The following is a 27,810-nucleotide window of genomic DNA, read 5'->3' as shown; positions in this document are numbered from 1 at the left end:
AGCTAAGGCCATACTTTCAGGCTCATCCAATTGAGGTATTTACCACTTTTCCTCTCAGTAAAGTTCTTAATAAACCTGATTTATCTGGAAGGATGGTGTCCTGGTCAGTTAAACTCAGCGAGTTCCAGGTGAGCTTTAAGCCCAGAACGGCAATCAAGGCTCAGGCGTTAGCCGATTTTGTAGTAGAAACTACTGCACCAGTGGGGTCCACCATTGAGGATCCCATTATACCAACCACTTGGGAGGTATATGTGGATGGTTCGAGTAATAAAGATGGAGCAGGAGCTGGAATTCTATTGAAAAGTCCAGCAGGATTTTATATTCGATATGCTTTGAGGTTTGCATTCGGAGCAAGTAATAACGAAGCAGAATATGAGGCTCTGATAGCTAGACTTCGGTTGTAAAAGCATTGTCTATAGCAGATGTTACTATTTATACTGACTCTCAACTTATAGTCAACCAAGTCCAGGGGGAGTATGGTATTAAAGAACCATACTTGCAGAAATATCAAGAGATAGTGCAGGCATTTCAAAACCAATTTTGGAATTTGAAGATATCTCAGATTTCGAGGACTGAAAATTCAGTGGCAGATGAGCTATCCCGACTAGCCAATGCCAAAGAAAAAAATCTAGACCCTTCGGTCTATATTGAAGATGATCATTTTCCGGCGTTGCTGGATGGATCCGATAATTGAGTATCTGAGAGATGACAAATTACCTGAGGATCCGAAAGAGGCAAGGTTGATCAAGATACGATCGGCGAGATTTGTCATTCAGAATGGGAGACTATACAAAGTCAGCTTTGGCTGAGGTTCATGAAGGAATTTGTGGGGCTCACATGGGTGGACGAGCCCTGGCCCACAAAATTCTAAGACTTGGGTTATATTGGCCTAAGATCCAAGAGGCTGCTATGGAGTATGTTCGTCGATGTGGCAACCGTCAAATTCATGCTACAAGATTTCGAAGCGCCCGGCGGAAACCATGACTTCAATTCTAGATCCCATTCCCTTTGCGATGTGGGGAATTGATATCATGGGCAAATTCACCAAGGCGTCAGGCGGACGGGAATATCTGATAGTAGCAATTGATTACTTCACGAAATGGGTTGAAGCCAGTGCACTGGCAGCAATTACTGAGAAAAAAGTGGAGAAATTTGTGCTTGAGTCAATCATATATCGCTTTGGGATTCCAAAGATTATCGTCACTGACCATGGTACTCAGTTCGACTGTCCGCAATATGAGCAATTTTGTGGAACATATATGATCGAGCATCGTATGTCCTCAGTGGCATACCCCCAGAGCAATGGACAAGTAGAGGTTACTAACTGAACGCTACTGGAAGGAATAAAGAGAAGACTTGAAGCTGACAAGGCTTCTTGGGTCGAAGAACTTCATAACGTACTGTGGGCCTATAGAACTACGGTTCGAACACCCACAGGAGAAACTCCATTCATGTTAGCATATGGATCCGGAGCATTGGCACCGGTGGAGATAATGGCGGGGACATTACGGGATCGAGAGTTCGAAGGAAAAAGCAAACGAGCAAGGACTGCTCGATAGTCTTGATCTGTTGGATGAAGTTCGGGCAAAGGCAATAGCACGAACTCAACATTATCAAAGAAGGATAATGTCTCATTATAATACTCGAGTGAAGAATCGTCGGTATTTAGCCGGAGATTTGGTGTTGAGAAACACCGTAGCTTCCGACCCTCGTCACCAAAGAAAATTGGACCCTTCCTGGGAAGGACCTTATATGGTTGTAAAACCAGTTGGTTCAGGAGCTTACAAGCTGAAGAACATCAACACCCAAAAAGAGTTGGATCGTTCGTGGAATGCCAGGCATCTCAATTTTTTTTATCCTTGATGATGATTTCAATTTTGTTCGTGATGTAAACATTTTCAACTCAATCAATGCAATTATTGGCTTTCAACAAATTATCTTTTGATTGGGGGGCATCATACACCACATTCAAGAACAAGATTCAACTATAAGGCATCAGATGAAAATCCGTGTGGGTCCTTCAACAATTATGGAATTTTTTCAGAATCTCTTAAGTCGAGGTGTTGGATGAAAATTCGAGTGAGTTCCTTCTGCAAGGCGTCGGTTTGAAACCTAGTAAGTTCCTTCAAGACTTATTGAATTTTCGAATTATCCTTAAGTAAAGGCATCGGTTTAAAACCCGAGTGAGTTCCTTCTCAGACTTATTGTATTTCTCCGGAAATCCTTAAGTAAAGGCATCGGTTTAAAACCCGAGTGAGTTCTTTCTCAAACTTACTGTATTTCTCCGGAAATCCTTAAGTAAAGGCATCAGTTTAAAACCCGAGTGAGTTCCTTCTCAGACTTATTGTATTTCTCCGGAAATCCTTAAGTAAAGGCATCGGTTTAAAACCCGAGTGAGTTCTTTCTCAGGCTTATTGTATTTCTCCGGAAATCCTTAAGTAAAGGCATCGGTTTAAAACCCGAGTGAGTTCCTTCTCAGGCTTATTGTATTTCTCCGGAAATCTTTAAGTAAAGGCATTGTTCTAAACAACTAAGACCTAGTACAACAACGATTCAAGTGGCTAGCAAAGTTCAAGATGAAGTTAATTTCTTATTTCTTCAAAAGACCAGAAGAGGCCGGTCTCAACATCAAACATAAGATTACAAGAGCTGGATACAATCTTCGGTCCAAAAAGAAAGTCATCATCGATGATCATTAAGAAGTCATACAAGATCGGCACAACTTTGCTAGAACAAACACATGAGTCAATCATTGGTATGGATTCAAGGAGAAGAAGAGGAGAAATGAGGATTACAAAAAACATTTCAGTATGTATAAAATCCTCCGCAATTTCATACTCTTTGTCCAGCTTGTTCAGGAGAAGTATGGTTTTCGACCAAACTTGCATTCAAGGCGAGCTCGTCATAATTGAATCCTTCCAAGGGAGAATAAACAGGAGAATCTTCCAGATAATGCATAATATCTGGATCAGAAGGCGGAGGATCAATCTTATTTTTGGTCCAGTCAGAGGAGGAAGGCCCAGTTTGGTAAATACTTCAGGATGGAAAACAACACTGTAGGGAGTCGTATCAAAATGAGGATCCTTCCTTAATATTGATTCCCATACTTCGTTCTCACCATCCCAGTACGCCTGCAAGTTATAAGCATTCAGCATATCAACAAAGGGCTTACTGTGTAAATACTTGAAGACGCAGGCTCTGCGAAAATCAGTTGGAAGGGATTCAAGCAAAGGAACGACAACTTGCCTTTGGGGTAACATTTCAGATCCTTAGGCTCCTGACTTTCCAACTCCTCGTTCCAGTTGCCGGATCTTCTCCCTGGCATCATACAAGTCTGACCAAAGATGATCGATCATCGAATTCTGTTCTCCTTCAACCTCCCAAGCTAGTTTCCTAAGGCGAGCAATCTCAGCATCTTTAGCTTCAGAGATTTCCCGAAGCCTGGAAACTTCATTGCTCAACCTATTGAGCCTAGAGGCAGCTTCCACTTGGTTGTGGAAGTTACCAGTAAGACTCCTGCAAACAACTTCCGAGTTAAAAAGGAGCAGAAGAGTAATATTCAGAATCAAAAGATAATGAAGTAAGACTTACATCACCAGTGACTTCATAAAGACTTCATCTGGAAGCTTGGAAAGAACTGCGCTCTTAAAAGTCATTCAAGCAGCAGTGCACCATTCCAACGCTCTGTCAAACTTGTATGACACTAATTCGGGTGAAGGATGAGCTGCATCACTTGTCACCCGACGGCGCTTCCTGGTGGCAAAATCCTCCAACTCCAAAGGAGAGGAGGAGATGCCAAACAAGCACTAGAATTGGAAATAGGAGCAGCACCTGCTAGGACCACACCTTCATCAGACGCCAACATAGTTGCCTCATATGCCCGAAGAGTATCCTTCGGGGGTGCACCAACTGTCTCTGCAGCAGGGGCGTCAGCAACGCCATCAACAACGGAGTGATCAAGATCTTCCTGCGAAAAACGAGCGATCACTTCGGGCATAAGAGGTGTAGGGACGGCATCAATAGAAACTGTGGGAATCTGACTTGAAGATTCACCAACAGTAGTCGCCTTGCGCTTGGAGGATTCACTAGCTGAAACCACCTCACTGGCCCCAACCACCGCCGACGGAACGATTTTCTTACAAGATTTCGCTCTGATAAAGTTCGGGTTGATCCTGGGAGCCACTATATAAACAGAAAAACCGTATCAGTACAGATATCTAACAACAACAGCAACAAGGGGAACCCTAGTTCTCTGTCAAATACCCAAACCTGATTAACTAAACCCCAAGTACTACTACTGTGTAGTTTACTCAGGGGGAAAGGGGGAAAGAGATAAGTAATCAAAAAACTCACTTGTTCAGAAGTTGATAGAGTTATTGTTGGAGTACGAGGAATATGGAAGCAAGCAGGAAGACGGAATGTCGCTTTAACAAATCTAACTTGCAGATAGCAGGATAGATGGAGAGTACCCACGAAGGCTTTAAATAGCCTCAGGTATTAAGACGACGGTTAAGAGCTAAAGACAACCAATGGCCCAGATCGAAATGACGCTTCGAAATCCGTAACAAGCAAGATCAACGGTCGTAGGGAGGCCACATGGAAACATGTGGAGGCGAGCACCCGATGCAAGGATACCTCCAATCGTCGCACCGCCATTGTGATAATGGATGTATTACCGATTCATTGGAAACATTGAATGGTATACTAAAGCAAGGAAACGTTTGGACTTCACGGATACCAGAAGGGAAACGTGCGGACTTTGCAGTAAATGAAGGAGTGGGGAAGATTAATGCATCTTTCCAAAACGTATCTTCATAATATCTCTACAAGATTATTATTCGTCGAGGAATGTGAAGTTAAGTGATAAGTTTTATCATTTATATTTTATTCAAGACAAGATTTCAGCAGGAGACGAGGAAATAGTAAGGCCAACATGAAAAAGAAGTGTCTATTCATTAGCAAGGAGGTCAATCTTTACAAAAAAAAAAAAAAAAAAAAAAAAAAAAAAAGATAACTCCTTAAACCTCTTCTTCATTGTTGCCCGAGGAGCCTTGGTCAGGAGGACTTTTCTCAGGATCCTGAGATGAGCCTTCCTCAAGATTAACGTTGTCAGAGTCCTCTTTAGCAGCAGCTTGTGACTCGGCTTGTGACTTTTCCTCTGGAAGTGCCGGCTCGTCAGCCAGATATGCCTCATATTGTGGGTCAGCTGGAAAAGGATCATCTTCTTCCCGAGCCCAGTCTGGGAGATCCATACCTAATTTCCCGAAGACCTCTTTATGGCACACCTCACGAAAGGGAGCAGTATCGAAGGAAGGGATTGATGCGAGAATTCGCTCCCAAACGTCATTCTGCCCCAAGTGATAAGCTTGGACGTTGTAAGCACCCAATAGCTGGGAGAAAGGTTCGCTGTTCAAGTATTTCCGAACACAATCCTTCCGAAGCTTTGGCTTGATGTGCTCGGGCTTGTTGGGAATCGCCAACTTCAAGTATTCTTCGTTCTCTATACATTTAAATTCAAGTCTGTCACCAAACAATGTGGCAGTTTCTTTTTGCTTTTTGGCCTCGCGCTCGGCAGCAACAGCACGAGCCTTCAAAGCTTCAAGGGCCTCCTTGAGGGAGATCACTTCTTCCTCATGCTTTCTTTGCAGCTCCTCGGCAGCTGTAGTCAGCCGGTCTATCTCAGAATTGGCTTTGGCCAAATTCTCTTCACAGGACTGCAGCAAGGAGCTGTTGCGGCCAACCTGGCCCAATGCTTCCATGTGTTGATAGAAGCTCAACACAGCATTCCTGGGAAGGCAGAAATTATTAGAAGAAGTCATGAGAAATTATGAAAAAATAAGTAAGCAAGAAGACAGGTACCTTGTGGATTGACTAACAAGGGCAACGTCGTCCAGGGTTTCAAATTCCTGGCGATAAAAAGGAACAAGACTGAGGGAGCTCCACTCTGCAGCTTTCTCAGGATCCTGTGTCACCTTGTCGGTCAACTTCAGGGTCCACTGGGGGGTGAAGACCTCCTCACAATCTGCAGAATTTTTGGATTTTTTGTGGGAGGAAGCATCAACTGTATCATGCCTCCTTTTGGTTCGGGCGGAGGAGGAGACATTAGACCTCTCCACCATTGGCTTCTTCCCTTTACCCGAAGCATCAGCCACGGGCCTGATACCCCTATAAGAGGGGTTGGGAGAGGGAACTTAAGCCTCTTGATCAACGGTCAAGGCTCTAGGCGATCGTTGCTCGGCTGTCACAACAGCCCTAGCAGCCTTCACTCGCAGGTTCTCGGGGTTCATTCTTGGGGGCACTGCAAAGAAGAGCAAAAGTCAGAATTGAAGACGTATCACTTCAGTAAAATTAAAAGATGATGGTTAGAAGCTCACAATGAGCCAAGCCCCAGTACTGAAGAATGGAGTTATACTCCACCTCAAGTCCATGTATCTCTTGATACCATGGAATGGATTTGATCTTCCTGATGGCTGCCTAGTCTTCTTTGGATAAGGGTAGGCCTCGGTTATTCTCAGAAGAAGAAGTACACCGCCTCCAAGCGGTCGGGAAGTTAAGATCCAATGGAGGCGCTCGACAGAAAAAGTATCGTTCGCGCCATCTTTTGTGGTTAGAAGGGCAAGTTCCTTTGACAAGGATGCTGCCCCTCCAATCAAGTTCAGCCTTATTGCGTTTGGACAGAAAAACCCATCCGGGAGGATGGGAGATAGAAAGAACATGAAAATGCACAAAGAGAGAAAGAGATGGCGCAATGCCAAGTTCAAAACACAAACCCAAGAAGCCGACGATGAGACGCCAGCTATTGGGAAGGAGCATTCCGGGACAAATGTCCCAATGATTCAGAACTGCTGAGAACAAAGGATTAAAAAAGGGAAAGCGACCTCGCTTTCCAGTGCATCTATGTACAGAGAAAATTCACCCGAAAGGGTTGAATCAACTCTCTCATCAGGGTGCGGAGCCCTAACCTGATAAGAGGAAGGAAAATCAAAATCTTAGATCGCTGAAAGAAGGGTTTCCTCCTTGTAAATGGAGGGAACAGAGCCAGGCCCGCCATCGGACCTGGAAGTTTGAGGCTGCCTAAAAGACTCGGCAGTTATCCTAGAAGTCTTGGAAGATCCAGACTCATGAAGGACAGAAGGAGTTTCGGTTTTTCTCTCTAAACCTTTTTGAGAAACTTCAGCAAACTCGCGCCAGAGGATAGTTAGGGTTTTGTTATCACTATCCGATTGTTCGGAAGGAGGAGAAGAAAAAGCTTCATTACCACTACTATTACTAAAACTGGATACTAGAGAAACCCTATTATCCGCCATTACTTGTTTCAGTAAGGTACAAAAAGAAAAAGACCAGTAAACTTACTGATTCAGTGAGGCAAAAGCTTGAGAGCAGGAAGGCGCGAAGCAGACGACAAAGGTTCAAATTCCGGACAGGAAGAATGAAACCTACGAAGACAATGAACCGCTTTTAAAAGCACCCGCATGAGTGTTCGGGAATCTGAACGATCGAGATTGATTCAAAATCAATGATCGAGATTAGAAGACGTTTTGAAAGTTTGAACTCACGAATCCAAAACAGGCGTTCGGAAACCGTCGCTTGGATTTCGTGAGCCACGACAGATCGACTGCAAGGAAACACGTGGCCTTACCCTCACAACGCTCGAGGAAAAGTGATCACCGCATTAAATGTGATATGACATTTAATGGAACACGCAGAGACTATTGCCTGACGAAGAACCCAGTTAAAAACCAAGCCCTCGGGATCGACCGAACGCTTGGTCTGAGGGGCTCGTGATATGGAGAAAATATGGTCGAACCGGGTTCATACCTAGTTCGACCTTCTACCCCGGTCGAGACAGAGGGAATTGACTCGCTCCCGAGTGAACCGGATCCAGAAGATGGCTTGCTAAGGAAGAAAACTTATTCAGCTACAAGCACGCCCTAATTCAACTTATGACTTAGGTTAATTACCCTAATGATGGCAGACTCAAATTGACGGCTGCGGCTAATCATTATCGAAGGGATAATCATCGCATAACCTAAAGGTTATCTCAGGAGTCCTCTACTAGTCCAAATTAGTAGAAGTCTATCGCTCAACGGATCTAACTGTCAAGATCCAACAACTACTCGAAGAAGGCTCAAGTGCATCCAACGAAGGAGATTCGAAGGTACACTCTATATAAACCTCACTGCCATATGAGGTGAGGGACTCAGATTCAGATACAGACTGGTAGACGTAAACTATCAGAGGCTTACGATCTAGATCACCTTTCCCAGTTCTTTATTCCTTTAGCTCTGTGCTTCTAGCAGAGCCGTTTGTGATTAAGTTCATCAACTGACTTAGCCTTCGGAGGTGGACTCCCGACCCCCGCGGTCGGGCAACATCTGACGCTTTTGTTTTGCAGGTCATCATGAGGAGATCTAAGGGCTGAGCAAATTTTGGACGCATCACTATGGATGGCTGAACAACCAGTCCCTTTGGATGGGGGCACAAGATATCTAATTATACGACAAAAGATCTAATCTGTAGATGTTTAATGGGACAAATATGCTAACATAATACAACTATTTATAAAAAGAACATAAACACTAATTCGACAAATGTGTCCCTATTCCTTTTAACTATCACCTTTTTTTATATATTTTCTTTTACATCACCCATAAATATGAAAGAGGACTAGAAAAGAGGACAATGCCTCTATTAATAATGAAACAAGTTTTACAATCACTGATTGAAAAAGAAAAATTGAATATAGCACAAAGATTATGTCCTAAAGTATCAATATTAGTCTGGACTCAAATAAATAAAAGAGAAGTTAACATATGCCGACTCATCTGTCATTTCTTTTAATCTTGCAAATTGTAAGTTCTTGATGCTGTTGCATAGACAATAAAAGCAAGTGATAAGAATATAAAAAATAAGATTTTATAAATAAACTGATCATTAATACATAAATATTTCATTTACCTGTCTTAACTTATACTCGTACATTATCCAAGAAATGTTCTTTGCAGTTTTGTAATTTTGATTAGAATCTGTGAACGTTTTATAAGCAAATTGTGTTTTGTAGCCAATCACCCTCTTTTGGTTGTCCTTTATATTCACGTCTGAAGTGTTCGTCCGCCAAAATCCATTTCCAACTCGACGCTCTATTCTGCTACACTTTTCCGATAATTTTTTGGGATGCACGAAAAAGTATAGAGATTTCTTGGGATGAGTACCTTGGTTAATGGTTTCAGCACCTAATCAAATAAAACCCGAATGATTAAGTTAATAATTGAATTGCATCCCGTAAATAAAAAATAAAAATAAAAGCGTAAACAGTGGCGAGTAATAGTAGAAGAAAATAGTAATTAGTACCAGGCAGTAACCATGGTTCCATGGCATAGACATCAAAATCCCTAACTGCATAGATGGGAGCATTCTGCCACTCAATCTACCAGCCAGATAACCCAGGAGCAGTTGTTGGTCAGATGGACGGAATCGAAACCCACATGGCAATCCCATCTCTCCTTCAAATATGATTGGCAGCGTTGTGGATACTGATGGTTCAGTTGTAACTACCTCCATATTGCAATGGTTTTCTGAAGGAGAAAGCGTTGTATGGTTGCTGATCATCGGAGAAGAAATAATGTTTGCTGATCCTTCTTCGTTGAACAGACCCATCTCTTCTTCTTCTTCTTCTGGTTGAGTTTCCATTATTGGGTGTTCAAGTTCAGTAGGAGTACTACTCATGACTCTTCCATTATTACAATCATCTCCTTCGTTTGGACAACTGATCACGGCCGAATCGATTTCCTCAAGGCTAATACCAGAATCATAATCTGAAAGATAGAGCGTATTAATGTTGCTGTTCATTGGAGAAGATGCATCAGTAAGGCACCCACCGTTGAGTGGAAGTGGATCCATCTCTTCTTGTACGTTTGGCTGGCTAAAACTTCTTGTGAGATCAATGGTAACTTCTTGATTTCTGGTGCTCATTGGAGAAGTCTTCATACTATATCCTCTTCTGTTTACTGAATCTAAAACCAGAAATCTTCGTGTTTCGCTGAAAGTAAGAAAGAAAGAAGAAAAAAAAAGAATCAAGGGAAACAAAAAGTGTTCTCAGGATAACGTTGCTGCTGCTGCAGTGCCTCAAGTCAAACATATTTATAGGATGAGACGAGGAAAACAATCCTAATACGAAACTGATTTGAAGTCTTAATTGTGTTTTCTGGTTTCTCTTACGACTTTTTCGTAGACTCCGACTCAGACTCTCATTCAATAGGAAAGTACAAAAGGCAAATTCATAAAAACAAGGGCAAATTTATAAATTCATATCCCGATTTTTCCTGATTTATAGTTTTTAGTTTTATTTGGATATTCTTGGTATTTTTCTCCTCCTATGCATTAATAAAACTAAAAAAATACCTAAGGAGTGGCTGAGTTGGCAAAAGACGAATGATTCCACATAAGAGGTCAGAGTTTGAATCCCCTCAAAGCTAGGGGCGAAGCCCCGCCTATATTAATTATATAAAAGCTTCCTTAAGGATGTGGTTGTGGTGCGTGCAAGCTTAGATAAAAAAAAACACTAAAAACTAAATTCTTTAATTTTCAAAATTAGATGATTATATCACAATTCTAAATGTCCAATAAAGTGTGAAGGATGGATATAATAAAAATAAAAAAGAGCAAAGGTAACAAACAACCCAATCAAAAATAATTACATTCTTGGTAAAAATTATATTTCAAGTATGGTCGGTTCAAAATGGTCAGACCAATTAGCTCTATTTGGCCTGATTATTTAAATTGATATTCTAGATACAAGGCCTAAACTATATCCTTTCTCACCACTTCTCTTAAGGTTATCTTAGGTTTGCATATGTCCCTAGTTCCTTCAATTTGGTCTTCACCCAATTATTATCAATATTATTGGAAAATAATTTTTTTAAAGGAACTTGAATCAAGCTTTTAATTATATTTGTCAATAGACTCAATACCACAAGCAAGGCAATAGAGGGCAACTAAAACCAAGACGGCACTAGGATGCTTTTGACCTCAAGAAAAGCCAGTAACTCGACGCGTTGACTACTTGGCTTTAATACGCTTTTGTGTTATATAATTTAAGTGCATAATTTTATTTTTGGATTTTTTTTTTGGAGGATGGGGGTGGGGGTTGGTTGATGTGAAATTTCCATTCATGTTGAAAAAAATAATGGAAATGTTTTGGTTTTAGAGTTGAAAACTTAGATTTAAGATCATGAATTCATAAAAATGTGAAAAGAAACTAACCTCTTTTCTTTAATCTTTAAGGCAATATGGAAATATCATTATAGTTTAAAAACAATGGAAAGTAAGATTTAACTTCTTTTTTTTTTTTTTTTGTCCAACAACTACTAATATTATATTAACATATCCTAGGTAATAAACCTGGAAGAAATATTGTTTACACAAATAAAGCGAGGTGGGACCAACCACCAAACTTAGAAAGATCAAATTTCCAACTGAAATTTGTAAATTGGATGCTCTCCAAAGTCTCCATCTACAAGGATGTGGGAATCTAAAGAAGTTACCAGAAAAATGGGATCACATGATCTCGTTGACAGAACTGACATTAGGTTCTCATAAGAGTGTAATAGATCTCCCAAGTGAAATTTGTCAGTTGAATTCTCTAAGAAAACTTGTTATACAGAATTGCTCTAGCCGCCCAAGTGAAAATTTTCAATCGACTTCTCTCAATAGTCTCACTTCAACGTCATGCCCAAGTTTGATAAACCTGATTATTTGCACCAGCTACTATTCAAGTTTGACCAGAATTACTATCCACGGTTGTTGTTCACTTCGTTACATCTCAGCTCTTTCCTCGAGTCTGATTATCTTGTCTGTGGCATTTTGCCCGTCATTAGTACGAATATCAACTACATGCATGAGAGACTTAAGAGAATTATTCCTTCAAGGTTGCAAAAGCCTCGAAGAAATTGAAAGTGTTGACAAGAAGATGGACTCCCTAGAGCTCTTGGACCTTCATGATTGTGGCTCATTGAAAATTTTACCAAAACCGGAGGCGGAGGGGTCAAAAAATCTTAGATTGATTTATTTGATAAACAATCAATCCATATCTAAATTTGATGGCAAGGGTATGGACTCTCTGGAGGATTTGGAAATTTGGAACTTCCAATCACTAAGAAAGATTCTAAATCTGAAAGATTCAAAGAGGCTGTTAGTGCCTAAAATCCAAGAATCCCCGGAGTTATCAAAGATTGAGGGTCTCGAGGAATGCAAATCCTTGAAAACATTAAGGATTAACGATGCCAGATCATTTAAAACGTTACCAGATATCTCAACCCTAGGCAAGCTGACGTGTTTAAAAATCAGTACTTGTTGCTTCTCAATGGAAAGATTACCTGATCTTTCAAACTTGAAAGAGTTGAGGGAACTGTACATTGGAAAGTGTGAGGACTTGGACAAGCTTCAAATGCAATCAAAACCAAAACTTGAGAATTATTGGGAGAACTTAATCTAGATTCCAGGCCTTGACAGATTGGTGTCCTTGCGAAGATTGAGAATAACAGATTGCGTGGCCATTCAGAGATTACTAGATCTGTCAAATTTAAACAATCTGAGTCATCTACACATTATGTGCTGCAAGAACCTAATGGAGATCCACGGTATTGACAAGTTGGAAATCTTAGAGGATTTGAATATTAGTGACTGTGAATCCTTGGAAAGATTGCCTGCTCTGTTAAACTTGAGAAACTTGAAAACTTTCACAATTCGGGGCTGTAAGAATTTGACCCAAATTTCTGGTGTTGACATGTGGGAAATGTTAGAGGAATTGAATATTAGTGGCTGGGAATCCTTCGAAAGATTGCCTCATCTGTCAAACTTGAGGAACTTGAAAGTTCTCAAGATTCAAGGAATCAAGAATCTTACCCAGATTCCTGGTGTTAACCTGTTGGAAATCTTAGAGGAATTGAATATTAGTGGGTGCGAATCCTTGGAAAGATTGCCTAATCTCTCAAACTTGAGAAACTTGAAGTTTCTAACTATTCAAGACTGAGAGAATCTGACCCAGATTCCTGGTGTTGCCAGGTTGGAACTCTTAGAGAAGTTTCATGTTAGTGGCTCCAAGTGGTTGGAAAGACTACCTGAACTACCAACAAACCTGAGCAATCTAAAGATCAAAGGCTTCAAGAATCTAACTGAGGTTGATGCTGTTGAAAAACTAGAGTTCTTAAGGGTTTTCAATATTATTGGGTTGGAGTCAATGGAAAGATTACCGGATCTGTCAAACTTCAAAAACCTATGGAAGCTACGGATTGAAGGTTGTAAGATTCTAATTGAGATTCAGGATGTTAGCACATTGAAAGGCTTACAATATTTGTGTGTAAGTGCGACCCCCACATTCAACAAAACTGAAATTCTGAAACTGTCCCACACATCTCATTAATCCACCCTATCCACCTTTTTCAAAACTCAAAACCTCTCAACATATCAAACAGAAAAAACCCCAGACAAAGTATCATAAGCTTTTTTAACATCAATATTTAAACCCAATCTTCCACCTTTGACAACAGCATGCAATAAATTCATTAATTCAGAAGCAATAGAAATATTTTCAGAAATTATTCGACCTTAATTCTTTTAATATCAACCTCGACAGTAGTCTACTCAGCCCCGAAGCCATCCCCTCTAAGGGCACCTTGCAAAAAGAAAAATTCCCCATACAGATGGGACGATAATTCCTCCAAAGATACAACGTTTCCTAGCTTCAGAATCAAAGTAACAAAATTGTTGTTCACCCCCTTTGGACTTCTACCTTTTCAAAAAAAGATCTTCACCTCTGCCAAAAAGTCTTGCCGAACTATATCCTAACACTCTCTATAAAATGTTCTCAAGAAGCCGTCAGGTCTTGGGGCGCTCTGGATCTAATTTCCACACCATCCTACGAACTTCTTCCTTCGACATTATAGCCTCAAGTGCACGGCCCTCCGTAGAACACCTGGAATCTCCTTCAACATGTCTTAGTGTTTAGTATACCCTTATGAAAACTCTCAAAAAAGTGTTTTACAGCTCCGATCCTTATCATCTGTCCCTGACATCAATGATCCTTATTCCTTCACAACTCTAATTAGATTTATAGGACTCTGAATTTTAGTAAATAGATGAAAAGACTTTGAATTTCTATCTCCTTCTTTAAGCCACATTACGTTTGCCTTTTTTTGTAACAATGATTCTTGCATTTCTACAGCACTGAGAAGTTCTGCTTTCACCTTTAACTCTTGATGGAAAAGCTCAAGAATTATTAAAGCAAAAGGGAATGTTTAAAGGCCTCTCACCATGCTCTGAAATCATCAAGAAGGACAAGATCAGATGCTTGTATGTGAAGATACAACTGTGTTGTGTCACCAAATCGATTCAACTGCCTTTATTGCAGAAGCTTCTATCAAGGACTGCTTGAACACTCCCTTAGCATAAAAGATTTGACCATATACATAGGATGCCAACTCCAACAGCTCACGCACATCCACCATAGCCTGAAAGTTTGTTGCAAGCAAAGCCTAGATTAAATCTTCCCAGACCCTTTGTTCTATGGATCTAAGTGTTGCATTCAAATTTCCTATTACCATCCACAGTAAAGAGGACACTAGCAATACCACCAAGTCCAACCATAGTTGTTGTCGTTCAGCACTAAAGTAGCTTCCATGGACCATTGAGTGATCACAAGTACCTCGCTTCCATTCAGCGTCCACCAAAAAATGTTGTTCAAAAAACTAAACCACCACTGGCTTAGGTATATACCTCTTTCAGAATACCCACAAAATTCGGCTCTCTATTACATCTATTATAATACACAAATTGTGCATTTAGACACATCCACTTTAGGTTCTGCAATACAAAAAACCTCTGGTTGATGAGCCGTTAACAAATGCTTTAACACTCTCCTACCAGGCAACTTCCCGAAAAGAATCATTGTGTGCAAGTGTAACTTGCCACGCATTGACCTGATAAGGTAGTTGATTCCTTCGATATTATTTTCAAGTCAACCTTTAGTACCTCCTCCAACCTTTTTTATATTTTCGGCTAAGCCTATGAACCGTGGCCAAAAATGAGTTTTTTTTAGTGCGATGTTGAGTTAATTGATGAAATCTGTTCTCTAAATCACTACTTTACCAGGTTTGCAAAGTGAACTATGTAGCTGACTTCTTGGAAGGGATGCTTGATGTTCCTAGAGAGTTGGTCTTGGATCCCGAGTCACTCCCTGTTGTGCTATCTGAGATTGCTCATGACGGTTATGATGTCTCAAGCAAAATATATTATAGAATGTAAATTGTTCTATTTACTTTTTGGGTAATTTTCATCTGGACCCTTAAGGTTTGGTTCAGGTCATTTTTAGTCCAGTTTAAGTTTTCTTTTGCATATGGCTCCCCCATGGTTTCAAAAAATGATTAAATAAGGATAGCTTAACAGAAATTGTTAGTTTAATAAATTTTGTGAAAAAAATACCCGTGTCGTTTGGATTTTTTTTATTTAATTTTAATCTACTAAAATAAATACTATAAAATAAATAACTAATAAATAGTTATCGATTCCCTTTGAACAGTTATCGGTCGGAGTCGAAATACATTCGCCGTTGACGAAGAAGATCTGAGAGTGAGCCACATTTGGAGATCAAAACCATACTTGTGATCCTCATGCGACTGCACAAAAAAGAAAATGAAGACGACTTATTCTTCTTCTGCTACTACTGCTAGTCTCCGTCTACAACAGGGGTAACCGCAACCTTTCTCATGTTTCAAGCTTGGATCAGTTGCTATTTTTCTTGGAAGTGGATCTTTTGCTTCATTCTGTAGAATCGCAGAGGTAAGCATCGACAATCGGTTCTTTTGCTGTGGGATTATTGAATATACCCATTTCTAATTTTCAAATTTTCAGGTTTCTGACTTTGTTTGATGGTCTTTTTTCTTCTCTACGGGCTTTCTTTTTGTTCGATTTTTTTTTCTTCTATTTTAGATGGATTCGATATAGTTGACGTTCCTCTACAGTCTGATAGAAAAATTCAGTTTTTTTTTGGCTTTTGACTTTCTTTTTTCGTTTTTGTGCTCTTGTTTTGCTTTTTTTGGATTGTGGATCCATCGTTTTGAATTTTTTTCTCAGATAACAGTGGTGAGAACAGGTATGGTATCTGACAAATAATCTTTCATCTCAGATCAGAATGGACTTGAAGTTTGAAATTTGTTCCTCATGACTTCCATTTTGATGTTTTTTAGGATTTGAGAGGTTATGATTTGAATTGAATTCAGAACGATAAGAGCAAGTTATTGCTCTTAGGGTTTCACTCTCGCTTGAAAATTCAAAGATGAAGACGAAGCCTTTGTGGGACGAAACAAAAATAAAAAAAATTCCAAACGAAGGTATTTTTGTCACCAAATTTATTAAATTAACAGTTTCAGTTAAACTTTTACTTATTTAATCATTTATTGAAACAAGAGGGGAACCATATGCAAAAGGAAACTTAAACTGGACTAAAAGTGACCTGGACCAAACCTCAGGGGGTCCAGATGAAAATTACCCTTACTTTTTTTCATTAATACAAGCTACCTTTACCAAAAGAAAAAAGTACACAATAAATAGAAGAACAAATCCAGCCGACAAGGTCATTTAATTGAATGAATTGTGTGAGACAATATTATTTGTAAACGGGTATTATCAATCTGCATGTTATTAATAATCAGATGGATTCAAATTTTCATAAATTAAAGTAACACCAATTCAGGAGCAAGGCAAGAATATATATTATAGTAATTTTAATTAAATAATGCACAATAGAGCTTTGCACATGAAAAAATCTTTTACCCCCAACTTCGTCATGAACATAACCGTGAAGAGTCTCAGGCAAGTACTATGAATCAAAATTCAACTCCTACTCATCATGAACATAACCACGAAGGGTCTCAGGCAGGCACTACAAATCAAAATTCAACTCCTACTCCATTTCCACCAGCCCGACAAGAAAACTAGTGCAATGATTGGTCTCTCTCACGTGATGCATGGAGATACAAGCAACGAATCTCGCTGAAAGCTTTGAGATATCCTCCAAAATGGCTAAAGCTTACCAAGGGACATAATACTCCCCTTGATCATCCGAACTAAAGCTAGAGAGTCCGAGCAAATATGAACTTGAGGACGTAGACTCCCCATGATCATTTGAGCTGAAGCAGGAATGTTCGAACCAAATATGAACTTGATAGATCTCACATCTTATGGCAAGAAGCTCGCACGTTACAATATTCAAATCCGATGAACCCTAAGCAACTGCAGAAATCACTTTTCACTCTTCCCGAGTGATCATGGGCTTTGAAAAGGTAGTGAGGGTCTTCCAAAACTGCAAAAGAGCAAGCAAAAGAGCAAACAAAATGCGGTGAGCTCCCGAGTGATCATGGGCTTTGAAAAGGTAGTGGGGGTCTTCCAAAACTGCAAAAGAGCAAACAAAATGCGGTGAGCGTGGATCGAACACGCGACCTTCAGATCTTCAGTCTGACGCTCTCCCAACTGAGCTATCCCCGCAGAATTGCACTAGTCAAGATTTGAAACCAGGACTACACCGTGGCAACGTATTATTCTACCACTAGACCAATGGCACTTTATGATTTTAGAATTGGATTTTACATTTGGTGTACCCATAAGCATTATATACCTTGTACCAAAAAAAATCATATTCCCTTAGATTTAATCTCGTTTTTTTCATCCCACAAAGGGGAAAAAGAAGGAAGGTAGTATATATTGAAGACTCGTCCACTAACAGGAAAGTGTGTTCTGTTTGACTTTAATTTTGTCTCTTATAAACCAAAAAAATAAAATATATAACACAAATGGAACCGAGTCTACACCCACCTACCCATCCCAAAACCAGCTCAATTTGATCAGGAATGCCTCATGATTGCCTGGAAAAAGGGGGGAAAATGTTAAAAAAAAGAATAAACCATCAAGCTAAACTATCAAGGTCGCAAGCTCGATCATTTCGATTTTGTTTATAGAAACCACTAACTGTTTGCTGAATTGCATCCATATGGATGATCAGCAGAAATATTGAATGTTAATTGTTGTTAGGTAAGAGAAGAAAGACGTGCTGATGCTTATTGTAGAGTTGAAAATGGTAGCAAATAGAAAAAGAAACAAAGTTCTTGGAACAATTGTGATATGATTTTTCCAAAAATGCTGCAATAATAAAGTATTTGAATTGAGATAAGGTCCAGCTTGCAAGCTTCACGAAACAATGGAACCTCTTCACAGAGGAGAACTACTATATAAGGTTGTGATACACCTTCCAATTTCAACTCAAAAGGTTGTAGATCAAAGCAATCTTCTTATATTTCAGGCGGGGGTTATTGCCGGAGATGAATGGGCAATGGGCTTCTCTAGTATATGCTCTAGCATTTTGCTTGATGGCAGCCAATGTGACTGCTGTTAATCAATATTGCGCCGCTCAGAAATTAATATTGGAGACAGTAAGAAGTACCCAGCTGAATAGGATCACAGTGATCGACCACCGGAGGGGGATTCACCACGTCCATGGGAGCACAAATCACCTCCATGTGATACATCACCAACTCCAAAACCTCCTCAGTATTATAAGTCACCACCCCCACCATCACCTTCCTTGCCTCCTCCTTACATCTACAAATCACCACCTCCACCGTCTCCTTCTCCACCTCCTCCTTACGTCTACAAGTCACCACCTCCACCATCTCCTTCTCCTCCTCCTCCCTACATCTACAAGTCACCGTCCCCACCATCTCCTTTCCCACCTCCTCCTTACATTTACAAGTCACCACCTCCATCGTCTCCTCCTTCCCCACCTCCTCCTTATGTCTACAAGTCGCCACCTCGACCAGCACCTTCCCCACCTCCTCCTTACATCTACAAGTCTCCACCTTCCCCATCACCCTCCCCGCCTCCTCCTTTTGCAAACAAGTCACCTCCTCCACCATCTCCTTACATCTACAAGTCAACACCTACATCATCTCTCTCCCCACCACCTCCCCCTACCAACAAGTCTCCACCTGGGGAAAAGAATCTTAAGTGTTAGTTTTAAGTGCAAGCTAAATTATCATTCACCTGAATATCTAGGAAGTCGAAATTAAAAAATAGATCCAACAGAAGTAGTGAAGAAAAATGAGAATATCTTCTCATTTAAATCATCATCTTGTGCAACTGTTATGATGGATGTCAAGTGGTGGTAAATTGGACTTCCATGAACAACCCATCCCCACTTCCTTTGATGCAGCCGCCTCTCAACCAGATTACCATCCTGCATAGCTATAAACTTTTTTCAGACAAAGGTGACATGGGATCGGGATTAATAACTTTAAAAACTTGACAGTTTAAATTTAACTTGGTCATCCTGAACAGTTCCATGGTGCACTTTGTTCATTCATAGACAAGGATGCCCAATAAGTACTCATATTAGACTCTATTTGCTAGATCTGTGGGAAAGTAAAATAAAATTTTCATTGGTGTAGTAGGATAACTCAATGCAAAGTAAGTCATAATATGCAATGGAGAACAAAATCAATAGACTCCATTGATATTCTTTTATACTTTTTGTTTCTGGATTGTGACTCCAGTGAAATCCTTGTTAGTGGTAATCAGGGGAATCTAGGGGTTCATATCTATTTGATGTCAAGATTCTAATGGCAACATTACTTGCTGAAAGCTACAAATTGACATAATAGTTCAGTTTTTGTTTCATGTTTTAGCAATGGATATGACATTGGTATAAATAAACGTTTCAGAATAATACCTTCGTTAAAAGGAACAAGGAAGTAGAATGAGTTCCAATCAAGCCATGTATAGTGCACCCCTTTGATGGTGTCAAAAACAATTGTTGCTTAAAACTTTTGCTCCATAGATGTTTCTTCCATGATGGCTTTGAGTTCCTATCTAGTTCATAAAGATCCCCAGATGAACTGCACAAAAAGATCTCCTATTATATATATATATATATATATATATATATATATATATATTTTTTTTTCCACCAAGAATTTATTCTAGAACAGGGAGATACCTTATTGTAAATACTACATCAGGTTTGATGGTGGCAGCATCAGCTATGGCTGCAACATTGGCGCCAGGGGGTTTGCCATGATATATCCACCTGTTCAATGAAATCATCTTCAAATTCCAAGCAGTTCCTCAGCTCTATGCTTGAACTTGAATCTTAAAATTGTGCACTAGCAAATAATTCTATTACCTCCAAGGATCAACTTCAGTAAGTTCCAATAATGATCCATCCATTGTGGAGAAGTAAACTTTCCTGGAAAGAAACCATAGAACAGAAATGTTGATCAAAGAGATCCCACTATGCTTTAGTATGGTGGGCAGTTCCACTAGAGATTTATTGATCTTGAAACAACCAAGTTCAAGGGATTCACCTATTGTAACAACAATGTAGAGTGATTTACTCACCCTTTATCATAAGAAACAACCCCAGACTTGATCAAGATAGAAGTTGGTTCTGATGTTTCCATACCATGTGGATTGTGCTTCAGTGTAGGTGTGCATTCAATCCAAATTGGCTGTGAACTTTCACTGAGTTGCATCTGGAAGAAAAAGAGAAGAAAACTAAATTAATTTTGATGACCAAAATCTACAACTTACCTATATAACTAGTGTGTGATTCTCTCATTTCTAGAAATGAGGAAACATTTTATCAAAAATTATGTCTACCATGTTTTTAGTTCCATAGCTAAAATTAGAATTAGATGCAGAGCTGTACCTGATAAAGGTTTCCTAATTCAGATAGGGCCATAATAGTTTGATTCACAATGAAAACTGAAACTGCAGGACCTAATGATGTTGGTAAATCATGGGGTGCAATTACCCACCGAACACCATTCCAGTACCTCTCATAGATAGACCCACTTTCTCCTGTTACCCAAATAGATGTTTCAGATATTTTTGTGAGTGAAATTCTCCTTCTCACAGGCAAAAGGACCTGATCAGGACCCTCTTCTGCTATCTCTCTGTCATTGTCCATGGTTTCTGAATTCTCTTCTTCAGGAGTATCAAATCTTTTTTCCAATAGATCCTCTTTCTTACCCGGTTGAGAAATAGAACCCACTTTCGTACAGTTGCCATTGATGCAAGAAATCAAATCAAAAGGCAATTCCACTTCAACCCAACTATTGGATTTCTCATCAAATTCCCAGAACCTATCTGTTTTCTGATGGAATATTGGATTAGTCGGTCTGGGGAAACAAGAAGAAGAACCAAATACAAAGAAGCTGCTGACAGAAAATAAGAAGGCACAGATGAAGGACTTCAAAAACCAATCAACCATGGTGACAATTGAGTCTGCTCATCAAAGAGAACCGAGTAAAATGGAGCCATAGGCAAGGTTTGTTGGTTTGTACCTTTTGGCTGATTCCTACTGGGCCATTGCAGCCAAAAATGGTGTGAATAACAAAGATTGAAGACACTAAAAATAACAGAACTAAATTCCAGTTTTGGGAAAACAGTAGCTTTAGTGAAGAACCCTCCATGTATTTCGGAACCCAAGGTGGGGGGTCCATCTTATGCAAGATTACAGCCTTCTCTGCCGAGAGCCTGAGATTCTTGTCAAAGGAGAGGAGGGAATGGAATCTAGTTGGCCGGTCGCTATCCGGCTACCAGCCTCCACTTTTTATTTATTTTATTTTATTATTATTATTTTTTTAAATTGAGTCTCTGCCATAAAGTCTATGTTACTTTCATTGCACAACAATAATTGTGTAGAGCCTCTCATGTGATATATATAAAAGTCACCATTTCCTATTATAAAAAACTATTTGGCGCAAAAATAAAAATAAAAATAATAATAATATTCTGAGGCTAATGTAATATCCAATTTAACAAAAAATTCCAAATGGAATTGAAAAGGAAAAAGAAAATAGGTGAGGATTTTTTTTTATTTTGTTATTATTATTCCTTTTTATAATTGAGTCTTTGGCTCTCTACCATAAAGTCTATGTTGCTTCCGTTGTTGCTCAACGATGATTGTGATAATCTTTAATTCTTTATAATCGAAGGATAGCTCTTGGTTGATAATAACAACTCCTTTTATTGAACAGATCATGAGTTCGAGTGGTCACCATCTCCTGTTAAAAGAAACAACTAATTGCAAAAAAATAAATAATTATGATAACATCTGGCTAATGTAATATCTATATTACTAGAAAACCAAGTGGAGAAAAAGGAAAAGAAAATGGGTGGAGGATCATTCCTCTTTTATAAAGTTGCATTTGATTGATAGTCATCCAGATAATCATATGGTTTTGTTCTCTTTTATTTATTTATTTATTTTTTAGAATAATTTTTAGTTTGACCGGTTGGTTCAACTCATATAGAGAATGACATTATGTTCTTGCCTCTTAATAGTATCTAAAACAATTATTTAAGGATACATCGTTATTTGTATGACTATAATACCTTTATAAATTTTTGATTTCCTTTCTTCAACTTGTAGCATATTCAATTAGAAGCTTACTCGAATAACAAATTATTGGTACCTCATACCTCTATTTTTTTATTTATTTATTTATTTTGGTAAACCCCTTACTTCTATTGAAGATCTAGATAAGTTAAAGGAAAGAAACCAAAATGATATAATGATATTTTAGTCAAAGAGTTGTTGTCTATGATTCTAAAAGTTTTGATGGATGATGATTGTTTATTACTTGAAGGTTTATCCTCTAATGAAGTGATCAAAAGAGTGGTATGGAACCTAGATCCTGACAGTTCTCCAGGACCAGATGGCTTTCCGGAAAGTTTTTTTCCGCAAATGCTGGGATATTGTTTCAGCCAATTTTGGGGCTGCAGTTCGATTCTTCTTTCGAAAAGGGAAACTTCTAAAAGGGGTAAATAATTGTTTCCTCACTTTAGTTCCTAAGACGGAGAATGCAGCTACACTGGACAAATTTCGGCCTCTATGTATGGGGAATTTTTTTTGCAAAGCATTGTCAAATATAATGGCTTTTCGGGTGAGTCCTCTTTTGCCTAAGCTTATTTTTGAGGAGCAAGGAGCTGTCAAGAAAGGTAAGATGATTTCTGAAAATATTGCTGTAGCTTCCGAACTTACAAATATTTTACATTCTTCTGTTAGAGGGAGAGGGATGGGAATTAAGATTGATATTATGAAGGCTTATGATACTCTATCATGGGAGTTTTTATTCTTGGTCTTGAAGGCTTTCGAATTTTCAAATAGATGGGTTGGTTGGATTCATGAGATGCTTCAATCTACTAGTATCTCAGTTTTATTGAATAGGGGAGCAGTTGGATTCTTTGGAGTTGAGAAAGGGCTTTGGCAAGGGGACCCTTTATCTCCTCTTCTTTTTCTTCATGCAGAAGAGGTACTATGCAGGGGCTTTCATTTTTTGATAGCTGCTGGTAGATTGAGAACTTTGCCAGTCCCAGGGGAGTAGAAGTTCCTTCCTTACTGATGTATGCTGATGATATTTTTATTTTTTCAAATGCTTCTTTATGTTATATTAAAGCTTTGAAAAATTTCTTATCGAAGTATCAAGATTTTTCTGGTCAACATATCAGTTGGGAGAAGAGTAAGCTTTTTCTTGGACGTGTGCCTCCTAGTCGGAAACAGAAAATTGTGGACATATTAAATATCCCAATTGCTCTCTTTCCTACTCGATATCTGGGGGTAGATATTTTTAAAGGAAGAGTTACTCGTGTCCGATTGCTGTTAGTTTTAGACAAGATTAAGAATCGGCTACAAGGGTGGTGTGGAAAGCTGTTATCTTTGGCATGTAGAGTGGAGTTGGTACGTTCAGTTACTTCTAGCATGCCGATTCATAATTTTTCAGTGTACTGGTGGCCTAGCTCTATTATTTCTCAAGTAGAGGCTTGGATGCGTAACTTCATTTGGACAGGGAGTATGGAGGCTGTGAAGAAGGTTATAGTGTCTTGGGAAAAACTATGTACTCCAAAATGTGAGGGTGGTTTGGATATTCGGAGATTAAGAAATGTAACTTTTGCTTCCTTATGCAAGTTGGCTTGGACATTCGGAGATTAAGAAATGTAACTTTTGCTTCCTTATGCAAGTTGGCTTGGACAATTAAACATAAACACTCTGGTTTTGCTCAATTTTTAAAGGGGAAGATGGTGGACAAAAGGGGAAATTTAAAGATTTATGGGCAGCAATCATCTTTGCTATTTGGATTGAGGAAGGTTTGGGGTTTTGTTCAAGCTAATGAATGGTGGTCAGTTGGAGATGGTCAGAATATAAATTTCTAGTTTGACAGGTGGTTGGGGAATTTTACCATTGCAGTCTATGTTGGTATTCCTCTAGAGGGTCATTTGAAATTGACTGTTGCAGATTGTTTACAGCAAGAGGAGTGGAGATTTCCGTCAATGGGCAATGCCAATTCAAAAGATTATCTCTCTTATTATGTTATATCCTGTTCCTTGTGCTGGTTTTGTTGATGTTTGCCATTGGCAAGGTTCTGTGGGGGGGAGAATTTAGTTTCGATCGGCATGGGATCTCTATCGTAGAAAAGGAGAACAACTGGAATGGGCTAAAAGTACTTAGAAGACTTCTTTGCATCCTAGACAACAAGTTTTCTGTTGGAGATTTTTTTAGGATAGGCTACCTGTTGATGCCTTGTTGACTCGGAAAGGGATTATGCTGGTCTCTCGTTGTAATCTATGTGGTAAAGCTTCAAAGGACATAGGACATCTCTTTCTTCACTGTCCATTTTCACATGGATGTGGAGAGGCTTTTGCGGCAAAGTTTGGTTATAGCTGGATAATAAAAGATTCGATTGTAGAGTCGTTCAAGGCTTGAAAACACCAGGCTTCACAGTCTCCTTTACAAACTGCTTGGATTAATGGATGTTGTTTGTTTTTATACTTTCTTTGGATGGTCCGCAATCAAATCTGGTTTGAAATTTTAAATTTCAGGACTGATGAAGTGGTGGGTTTAATTTTTTCAAACTTAGTACAGTTTGGCTTTAAAATGGATGGGAGAAAAATAACTCCTACCATTTTTTCGGATGCAAGAAGACTGGGCCTTCATTTCTCTGTCTTTAGTGCTGCTCCTCCACAAGAATTTTTTTGGTGTCCTCCTGCTGCAGGTTGGGTTAAACTAAATATCGATGGGTCTTCTTTAGGCAATCCAGCAAGGTCTGGCGGTGGAGGAGTATTTCAAAATGAAGTTGCTGCGGCAGTTTTCAATTTCAGTATTTTTTTAGATATTAAAACCAGCTTTGAGGTTGAATTGGATATTTTCATTCACGGATTACGTTGGGCAAGGCATTTACAAATTACAAAGCTTTGGGTAGAAAGTGATTCAAAAGCTGTGGTGACTTTAATACAGCAGAAGAAAATACCTTGGTATATCTTTCATATGTGGAGAGACTTACAAGAATATTTGTCGACTATAGATTGGAAGATTTCACTTGCTATCGTGAAACTAATACAGTGGCATATTTTTTGACAAATTCGGCAGCTAGGACAGGAACTTCTGATATTAACATTCCTTGGTCAGCTTCAATCCTTAATGAACTAGATGTGGATGTCTCTAGACGTCCTAGATTTCGTTTTATGAGTTAGTGGTTTTCTAATCTTAGTAGGAACCAGTGAGGAAGGGTGTATTGGGGGTCACAGTTGTTGCGGGTAAGGGAGGTTGGTTCTTTATAAGGTATTAATTGATGTATTTTTAATATTTCTTCTTCGCTTAATATAATGATCCTTTTAGCGGAAAAAAAATATCCTTAATAATTTTTATTTTTTTTAGATTTCACAATATCGCTAAATACAATTTGTCATTTACTTTGACTGAAAGTAACCTGGATCAAATCTCTGAGGTGGGTGGATTAAAATAAAAATTACCCCTTTCCTAGTTATAGTGATAGATGGAAGACAAGATCCATATTGTTGAGTCAACTTCATGTAGTCGGAGAAGGTTTATTAATGTTGTTTTAATTTATAATTTTCAATCATGAAAATAGAAAATTAAGCATAAAATTATTGTGTAAGATTAAGAATTGCCAATGAGAAGAGGTTAACTATTTATTTCAGGTAAAAGATGTGCTGATTTCATCATTAAAACATTGCGGAAGGAAAGTGACCAGCGAAGTGGATTCTTAGTGTTGATTAAAAAAACATGAGGAGACTATAAGAAAACCCTCAAGTCCATGATCATCTATTCTTACATCATATGAATCTAGTATTCCTAGTTATCTTAAAAACTTAGACTTAGAGTGAGATCTAAGCCAATATTAGTGTTCTGGACATGATTTTTCTGATGGATGATGTATTGCGATTTTCATCTTTTGCTTGCGAAGTAATAAAGAATTCTGAATTTTATACTCGGGAGAGTAGAGGATTGTGCTCTCCTCACTCATCTTCATTATACTTTTAAGAAGGGTCCCACCTCTAATCCATCTTGCCCTACTCAGAGGTGGACTCTTATCTCAAATGTATGGTAAAGAAATATGAGACATCTCAATCTTTATCTCTACATATAGAAGGTCTTAGTAATGAAAGAGGCAAAATGTGTTATCGACACTTTTACTCTTATAATGAAAACAAACCTTCACAATGTAGTAAAGTAAATTTGTTAGGATCAGAAAATTTGGGTTAGACTTCTGGTATCAAGGGCAAAGTCACACTTTTACTCTTATAACAATACATCTCGATACATCTCTCTATTAAATTGCACTAAAATACATTTGTCAGAACGATACAATACTCGAAACAGGACAATACGTCTCTTAAAATCATATGACGGATACGATACTTGATACCGATACTGTAAACCTTGGATATGATGCCTACCTCACATAAATCTTGGATTCAAGATTCTCCATCTTCCATATGATGGTGTGCAAGGCTGGAGGAACGTGATCAAGTGAGTAGGGAATCGAAGAATCTTAACATTGGCACTCGCTAGATCCCAAATTACAGGGAATCTTTTTCCTTTTCAAAGAAAAAACCATGGAGTCAAACTCAATAGGCTGGAGAGAATCTTCATTCTACGTTAAATTATGGAATGGAAGAATCTTGACATTGGGACCGCTAGATCACAAAATCTAGGGAATCTGTTTACCAAAAAAAAAAATAAAAAAAAATCTAGAGAATCTTTTTCCTTTTCAAAGAGTAAAACATGGAGTCTGACTCAATAGGCTGGAGAGAATCTTTCATTTCATATTAAATTATGGACGATTCCATTACCTAAAAATTGAAAAGTCACGTGATTAGCTACTAATAACTTTAGTTTTATAAAAAAATTAGTGACTTATTTTATTAATTTTTTTTATCCTTTTTGGTCACTTTCCAAAGGAGACTACTCTTGAGAATGGAGATCATCTCTTGAACCCCTTTTAATGGTAAAGATTTGCTGGGATTGAAAGAAGTATGCCCCATGACTCAAAACCAGAGGCAATAATATCTGGTTTTAGCCAATGATCAGTTAGTAAAGCGGTTAAGGCCCAACCTCCCTAGGAGAGGTCTTGAGTTCGCATCCACGACATTAATTATATAAAAGTTCTCTTGAGGATGTAATCGTGGTGCGCGCAAGCTAGCCCGGATGAACCTCATATAAAAAAAAATTAATAATAAATAAATAAATAATGTCTGGTTTTAGCTTCGAAACTGCTGCACTTTGTAATCCTTGGTTGGTCTAGTTGCATTTGAAGAAGAAATAAAAGGACATCCATGGAAACTTATTATTGGTTTGTAATCTTTGGTTGCCCTTTTTATCATGTCAAGTTTTCTCATGTACATGATAAAAGGGGGCAATGAGGGTTTCTTATGGCTCAACATTTTAGATTTCGCTTGGGA

General features: G+C 38.8%; 1 long non-coding RNA gene and 1 other non-coding gene across 2 annotated transcripts; both read right to left on the bottom strand.

The window, feature by feature from the left end:
- Positions 1 to 17,465: 17,465 nt before the first annotated feature.
- TRNAF-GAA (transfer RNA phenylalanine (anticodon GAA)) lies at positions 17,466 to 17,538 on the bottom strand. The gene has a single exon. It is a non-coding gene; the product is annotated as a tRNA-Phe (tRNA).
- Positions 17,539 to 19,209: 1,671 nt separating this feature from the next.
- Positions 19,210 to 20,144, bottom strand: LOC149002196 (uncharacterized). Its single transcript, XR_016170125.1, has 3 exons — positions 20,042 to 20,144; positions 19,775 to 19,940; positions 19,210 to 19,282 (listed from the first exon to the last, which is right to left on the bottom strand). It is a non-coding gene; the product is annotated as an uncharacterized LOC149002196 (long non-coding RNA).
- Between the last annotated feature and the right edge of the window lie 7,666 nt (positions 20,145 to 27,810).

This window comes from Hakea prostrata, chromosome 10 (genome assembly GCF_041222555.1).
Source record: "Hakea prostrata isolate BN-2017 chromosome 10, UWA_Hpros_2, whole genome shotgun sequence".
In the NCBI taxonomy this organism is placed as follows: domain Eukaryota; kingdom Viridiplantae; phylum Streptophyta; class Magnoliopsida; order Proteales; family Proteaceae; genus Hakea; species Hakea prostrata.
Note: the sequence above shows the minus strand (reverse complement) of the source record. Positions and strands in the feature narration are given on the sequence as shown.